The sequence below is a fragment of the Meles meles genome, chromosome 7 (genome assembly GCF_922984935.1).
Source record: "Meles meles chromosome 7, mMelMel3.1 paternal haplotype, whole genome shotgun sequence".
In the NCBI taxonomy this organism is placed as follows: domain Eukaryota; kingdom Metazoa; phylum Chordata; class Mammalia; order Carnivora; family Mustelidae; genus Meles; species Meles meles.
This window is the reverse complement of record NC_060072.1, coordinates 41900091-41906839: the sequence shown is the minus strand read 5'-3', so window position 1 is coordinate 41906839 and position 6749 is coordinate 41900091. Positions and strand designations below refer to the sequence as shown.

The window sequence follows — 6749 nt, the reverse complement described above, 5'->3', positions numbered from 1 at the left end:
TCCCGTCGGGGAAGAGCCCCGCCGCCCTGAAACGTACCCTTCCCACCTCAGGCGCCAGTTCTCCCTCAGGAGGGAACAGCCCAAGGTCGAGGAGGCTCCCACAAGTAGAGAAAAGGCCAGATCGGGGCTTTCCACCACCCTCTCCCTTGCCTTATCCTTATATGTACACGCATCGTGAATAACTTCCCCAGTGGAGAAATATTCTCTGCTCCCATTTCCAGCTTCTGGGAATCCACAACCTTCCTGTTCTTAAAGAGCAAAATATCTCATCTAGACTAAATAAATGACGTTACGAAAACGCCTCATTCCCCAAGTGTTTTGAGGGCATGGCCGCACAGGCTGCTGGGGGGAAGTAACCGAAACCCAGCCAGAAACCAGGATACCTTAGGGCCCAAGCACGGTAGGGACAACGCGGGGGACCTCATATCTGAGCTGCAGGGTGACTTACGGTTTTAGATGGGGAAAAAAAATAAACAAAACTGGCTCTATCCGGTTCACATTCTAGGCCTACTAATGACCTCTGTGCCAGAAGCCACGATCCCTAAGAATTGGTGCATGGGAGAAAGGGGAGCTGAAAAAAGGCTGTTACTGAAACTATCCCTCCATCCACAAATGCAATAGCTTGCTCTCTGGTCCAGAGCTTCTCAACCTGGACACATGACCTTTGGGGCTGGGTAATTCTTTGTTGTGGGGGACTGGTCTGTGGATCCTAGGATGCTTCCACCCACCAGCTGCTAATACGGCCCCACCCTCCACTTTGTAATCATCAAAACCAAAATTTGACTTTGCCAGGTACCCTCGCCGGCAGAGGGCATTGGTTGAGAACCACTGCGCAGGTTCCCATCTGCATGACCACTTGCAGAATTGGCTTCCGGTAGTGTGCTGGGGCTAATCCAGCATAAACTCACTCTAATAGCAGCTGTATAGTCTCTGTCCACCGAATACTGTGCAGAAATACATCGTGGTGACCGACTTCTCCTGATACTGTGGCGGGAGTCTGGAAGTACTCCTGCCTGCTGTGATCTTTTCTAAATATGGGCAATCCATATTTTCATGATACCAGCTAACGTAAAAGTGACATGACTCCTGAAGCTGACAGGATGGTTCTGTCCTCAGATTCTAGGTTCACGCTAGTTCTGTTGCTTAGGATACTTATTTTTCTTGCATAGGTTTCTGTAGCGTTTCTACTGAATGAAACTCTGTGAACTTCGCTGCTGTGCTGATTTTGAGCAAACCGTTGTCCATTCTCCCCTACCCTTGGGTTCTTCTTGATGTCTCTGGGACCTCATCTGTTTGCTTTCTGAGGCTCATGTTGTCCCTAAATTTCACAGCCTCATTCTATTATTTGAAGTTAGGCTTACTTCTAACCGAAAAGTATTTCTGCTTTCTGTTCCTGTATGTATTTCTCATTGTATTTTACAGTGAGTCTGGGGATAATGTGCATGTGATTTTGAATAAATCTGTATTTGTATTTAATTAGCAACATTTTAATAAGGATTTTACTTCCCTTTAAAAAGTGTTGACCCGGCAAACTGATGTGTAACAAGTTGATTTGGAACACTGGAATTTCATTCTATTCTGTTTTTTTGTTTTTTTTTTTGTTTTTTTTTTTTTTTTTTTGTAAAGGCAATTAACTAGTCCCAGGAAGGATCCTTCAGTTACATAAAAGTTTGTTTTATGAAATGTCATGGCTCCATTCATAATTTTGTCTTGTTCTTCCAATTGGTATATACAACTTTCAGAGCTCTCGTATTTGGAAGGCTGGAAGGGCCCAGACTTTGAAATAGTGTCTTGTTTTCACTGTTTTTGTTTTATTTTTTGTTTTGTTTTGTTTTGTTTTGTTTTAAACTAAAGCTATATAAAGCTTGTGGATTAAACAGAATAAATTTCTAAATTAAAAAAAAGTGTTGACCCTTTTCCTTGTAAATATTAAGAAACTGTTTCAGATGATTAGAGAGAATGGTGCAAAGAGTGAGAGTACTCTTTTGAGTATGAGCTTTGGAAACAAACTGATGTGGTTTTAAGATACAAACCTGCTTCCTAGTAGCTCTGGGAGCTTGGCCTAATACTTGACTTCTTCACATCTTTTTCTTTATCCGTAAAATGATGATAATACTACAGAACATGTAGGATTGTTAGGAGGATTAAATCAGATTATGTATGTAAAATGTCAAGCAGAGCACGTGGCTCATGGTAAATTCTCAGTAGTTGATGGTTGTAATGTTAAGCAAAGCTATCTTGATGTCCTTTTCTGCCTTGAGAAAGAAATAGAAACTGTGTTTTACTGAGCATTCATCTTATGCTGTCTACTGAAAGGTTCTGTAGTAAGAAGATATTAAGTGTTTTTCTAAAATAATTAAGAGCTTTCCAGTAGAAAGTAAATTGTGTGCCTGGGGAAGAGCTAGTGGAGAAGAATAAGCCCTTCTGAATTCCATATGGTCCTAGTCTGACCCCTTCCATCTTATAAGAGGCGAAATTGAAGGTTAAATGTGTCCGGCAGGAGGTTTCTTTTTCCCAAGAAATGCACATTATACTTGTAACAGCTCCTTCATTCTCTGGAACCTATTAAGCAATTTCATATGAAAGTTCTTCGTCAAGGTCACTGTCCTAAGGCAAGTTGAACCAAGGTTGCTTTTCTTCATGACCTTGTGCTCAAGTTCAGATTTTTCAAATATTTTTATTATTTTTATTTCATGTTACTTTTTCTTAACAAAACTCTGAAACAGATGAGTGTGAATATAAACATAGAGCCTCTTTGTTTTATTTTAGAGCAAGGATTCCTTCCCAGAAGCCAGCTAGGCTATGGTGAAGAGGAATTTTTTTTTAGTATATGTGAAATAAAGGAAAATATAAATTCTCACTTTGCGGGGCGCCTGGGTGGTTCAGTCGTTAAGCGTCTGCCTTTGGTTCGGGTCATGATCCTGGGGTCCTGGGATGGAGCCCCACATTGGGCTCCCTGCTCAGCGGGAAGCCTGCTTCTCCCTCTCCCACTTTCCCTGCTTGTGTTCCTTCTCTTGCTGTTTCTCTCTCTGTCAAATAAAAATAAAGTCTTTAAAAAAAAATTCTCACTTTGCTATCTACATGCTTAATGATAATGATAATAATAATAATAATAAAAAGAAGCAGCTGTTCCATCTTATTTTTTAGCCAAGATTTAGCAGCAGTGGTAGGAATTAAAAATTATTCAACCCTAATAGTCTATGATGCATTTTCTGGCAGAGAAAAGAATCATATAAGTTACATATGCTTAAATCCTATTCTTGATATTTGTCATAGTTTTTTTTTTGAAACTTATTTGAAACTCCCACTTCATTATAACCTGCATTATTTCTTACTCTTCTTTCGCCAAAGAATACTGTTTCCGGGGTGCCTGCGTGGCTCAGTTGGTTAAGCGTCCAACTCTGGATTTCAGCTCAGGTCGTGATCTCGGAGTCTTGAAATCAAGCTCCATGTCAAGAGTCAAGCAAGATTCTCTCTCTGCCTCTCCCTGGGCCCCTCCTCCCCACTCATGTTCTCTCTCAAAAAACCAAACAAACAAATGAACAAGATTATTGATGTTTTCTTTTCTCTCAGAGCTCTCTAGCTTTTCTAACTAAGCTTATGCTTTCTTATTACAGTGGAGTTTTCCTAGCTGGACAAGTATGAGAAATACGGTTAACCTTAATCTCCGAGACAGTCTGTTCCATCCATTTTCTCTCAACCTCATGAATGCTCTGTTTCACTGCTCTCCCTTACGTTCAGTTGGTGACCTCCTTCATTCGCATTCCCAGCCACAGCCCACTTGCTCAGCCTACCTAACCAGCTGTGTTTTCTCTCATGTTTATGCTTGGCTGTCCCCAATGATGTTGAAGGAAGAGGTGGTTCTCCAACCGCTTACCAAGAATGTCCACTCCGAGGGTGTGCTTGATCCAACTGTTCAGCATTTTTAGTTACATTCTCTTGCTCTTCAATTCCCTGGTCTCTAGAGCTTCCTTGGTTTTCACATTACAAAACAGCTGTGTAGCCCATGTCTTAAAAAGCTGGCAAAACTTCCATGACTTATTTTATTTATTTGACAGACCGAGATCACAAGTAGGCAGAGAGGCAGGCGGAGAGAGAGAGAGAGGAGGAAGCAGGCTCTCTGCTGAGCAGAGAGGCGGATATGGGACTTGATCCCAAGACCTTGAGATCATGACCTGAGCCAAAGGCAGAGGCTTAACCCACTGAGCCACCCAGGTGCCCCTTCCATGACTTTTGTAGTAGGTATTGGAGGTGGCCTCTCCAGCCTCTGTTCCTCTTTCCCAGACACCTGGGTCTGTTTGGCATCTCTGTGGTTTCAGAGATTTGCCTGCATAAGCCCTGGTTCAGGGATGGACTACTGGAGCCAGTCAAGGCCTTCCAACCCTGGTTTGGCTGGAAGTGGGGGTGATGTGTGACCTGAACCCATCCTATCAGAGTAAATCTCTGAACTCTGGGGGGTGCTGACACAGAACCATCCCTACCTGTTCTGGAAAGTTCTATGTGCCAGCATGAGTCCCAGAGTTGCTGCAATCATTTTTGCTGGGAAGAAGCCCACCTGAGAATGATTCGACACAGAGAGGACAGAGAAATGGAGCTGAGCTCTGAACAAAGTGCTCATGAAATTTGCCTGCCTACAGGATCTTTTCATCCTGGGAGCAAATGAATTCCCATTGTTGTTTATTCCATTTTGAGATGGATTTTCTGTTACCTTCAATCAGGACTTCCAATTGATTATGGTAGTTTAAAACTATGTCCACAAATTCTTTGATACGTCTCTCTTTATCAGGTGGAATTTCATTCCCTTCCTTTGGAGCATGCGCTGGATTTAGTGTGTTGCTTCTAGAAAATAGAATAAAGTGGATAATTCTAAGACTAAGTAAAAAAGGGCATTGTGACTTCCTTCTGTTTCATCCCTCTCACTCCCTTCTATCTCTGTCTCTGTCTCTCTCTGTCTCTCTCTCTCTCCCTCATCACTAACCCTGCGGAAGCCAGTTGCCATGTCAGGAGGACACTCAAGTGGCCTTGAAGGGCCCACATGGTGAAGAACAGAGGTCTCCAGGCAACAGCGCCAGAGAGTTGAAGCCTCTGCCAACAAAAACACGAGTGAACTTGGGAGGAGATTCAGTAATCTTGGTAAGCCTTGAAATGCCTGGGTGACACTTTGCACTCTTGTGAGAGACCCTGAGCCTCTCACTGTGGTCATAGAAAATCCAACTGCCAAATCAATTACCGGTTTGCAGTTCTTACTCTACTTGACCTCTTGGTTATAGGACAACACTATTAAGTATATGATTGTGTATACATGCACAGAATGGAATTTTCTAAGAAAGGTCACACTTCTGAAGTTTCCCACAAATGTTAACTTCTGTCTTAAAATATTTTTCCTAGTGATGATCACTACAAAACTTGTTTTAAATACTCTACCTTTTAACAGGATTTTTTTTTGCTACAGGTTACATAAAAATAAATGAATTTTATCCACTTATGTGTATTTATTTAAAATTTTTAAGGAAAAATTTTTATAATTTGCAGTAGGGTTTATTGAAGAATTTTTCCCCCATTCAGAAAAAGTCTAAGTAGTCTAATTGGGATTTAAAAATTAGCATTTGGGTGTATAGCTTATTTCAAAAGTGGTTAAATAAGATTTCCATATGCCCTTTGATCACTGAACAAAACACCAAGGAAAATCTCATAGAAATGTCCACATAAAACATCATTCATATATATATACACACATATATACACATATATATCTACATATATGTGTATATACATATATAATCGTTTTTGGCAAAGTGATTTAAAGAAGGTTAACAGCATTTTGGAAACAGTGCACAATTGTTCTAATTGACAGGCACTTGATTACTTATGACATATGCTGCCAGGATTTTTCTGTAATGGTCACATATGGGATTGAAAGTCATTTGTAAAATGAAACTTCTCTTCTAAAAGAAAATAAAAACTGTCATGTTTCTGCATCTCGCACCTCATAAGGAAAGTGTTGAGCTACAGACAAAAGGCTAATACTTTTTAAAAAGCTCCTATAAATTCTGTATTCATATGTTCATGAGGAAAGCTGACTTAGATTTTACTTTAAAACATTATTGATCTACCCCGTTCCAGAAAGGATTGTGGGAATACCTAATTCCCATTCCTCATTCTTAAATAATGCCATGTGTTAGAAGACTGGAGGTTTTTTTTTAAGATTTTATTTATTTATTTGACAGAGATCACAAGTAGGCAGAGAGGCAGGCAAAGAGAGGGGGGGGAAGCAGACTCCCTGCTGAGCAGAGTACCTGATGGGGGGTTCCATTCCAGGACCCTGAGATCATGACCTGAGCCAAAGGCAGAGGCACTGAGACACTCAGGTGCCCAAAGACTCAAGTTTTTTATTTATTTGTCTCTGTGTTCCCTTCAACAGAAGACTTGACGTGCTGAAGAAGAACCGAACTCCACTGGCCTATTAAGGGCTGGGTATGACTTGACTATATATGTTTACACGGACTTGCAAAACTGTCTGAGTCCTCTGTGAAAGGCACTGGGCTACCCTGGAGTGATCCTCGTCTCCTGTCCAAATTCAGCTGTAAAACCATGAATGGGGAACAGCCAAAGTACACACCATAGGCTGTTCTTCAAGCCAACAGCATATATAGCAACCCCAGTAACAATAGCCATTTGCTGAACAATAAAAATTTGCTGAATGAAACCTTGCATGTCAAACATTATAGGAATATTTCTTCTGGTCCAAA

General features: G+C 41.1%; 1 pseudogene; it reads right to left on the bottom strand.

Moving 5' to 3' along the window:
• LOC123946324 overlaps positions 1-6749 on the bottom strand; it is a 39631-nt pseudogene that overhangs the window by 674 nt on the left and 32208 nt on the right.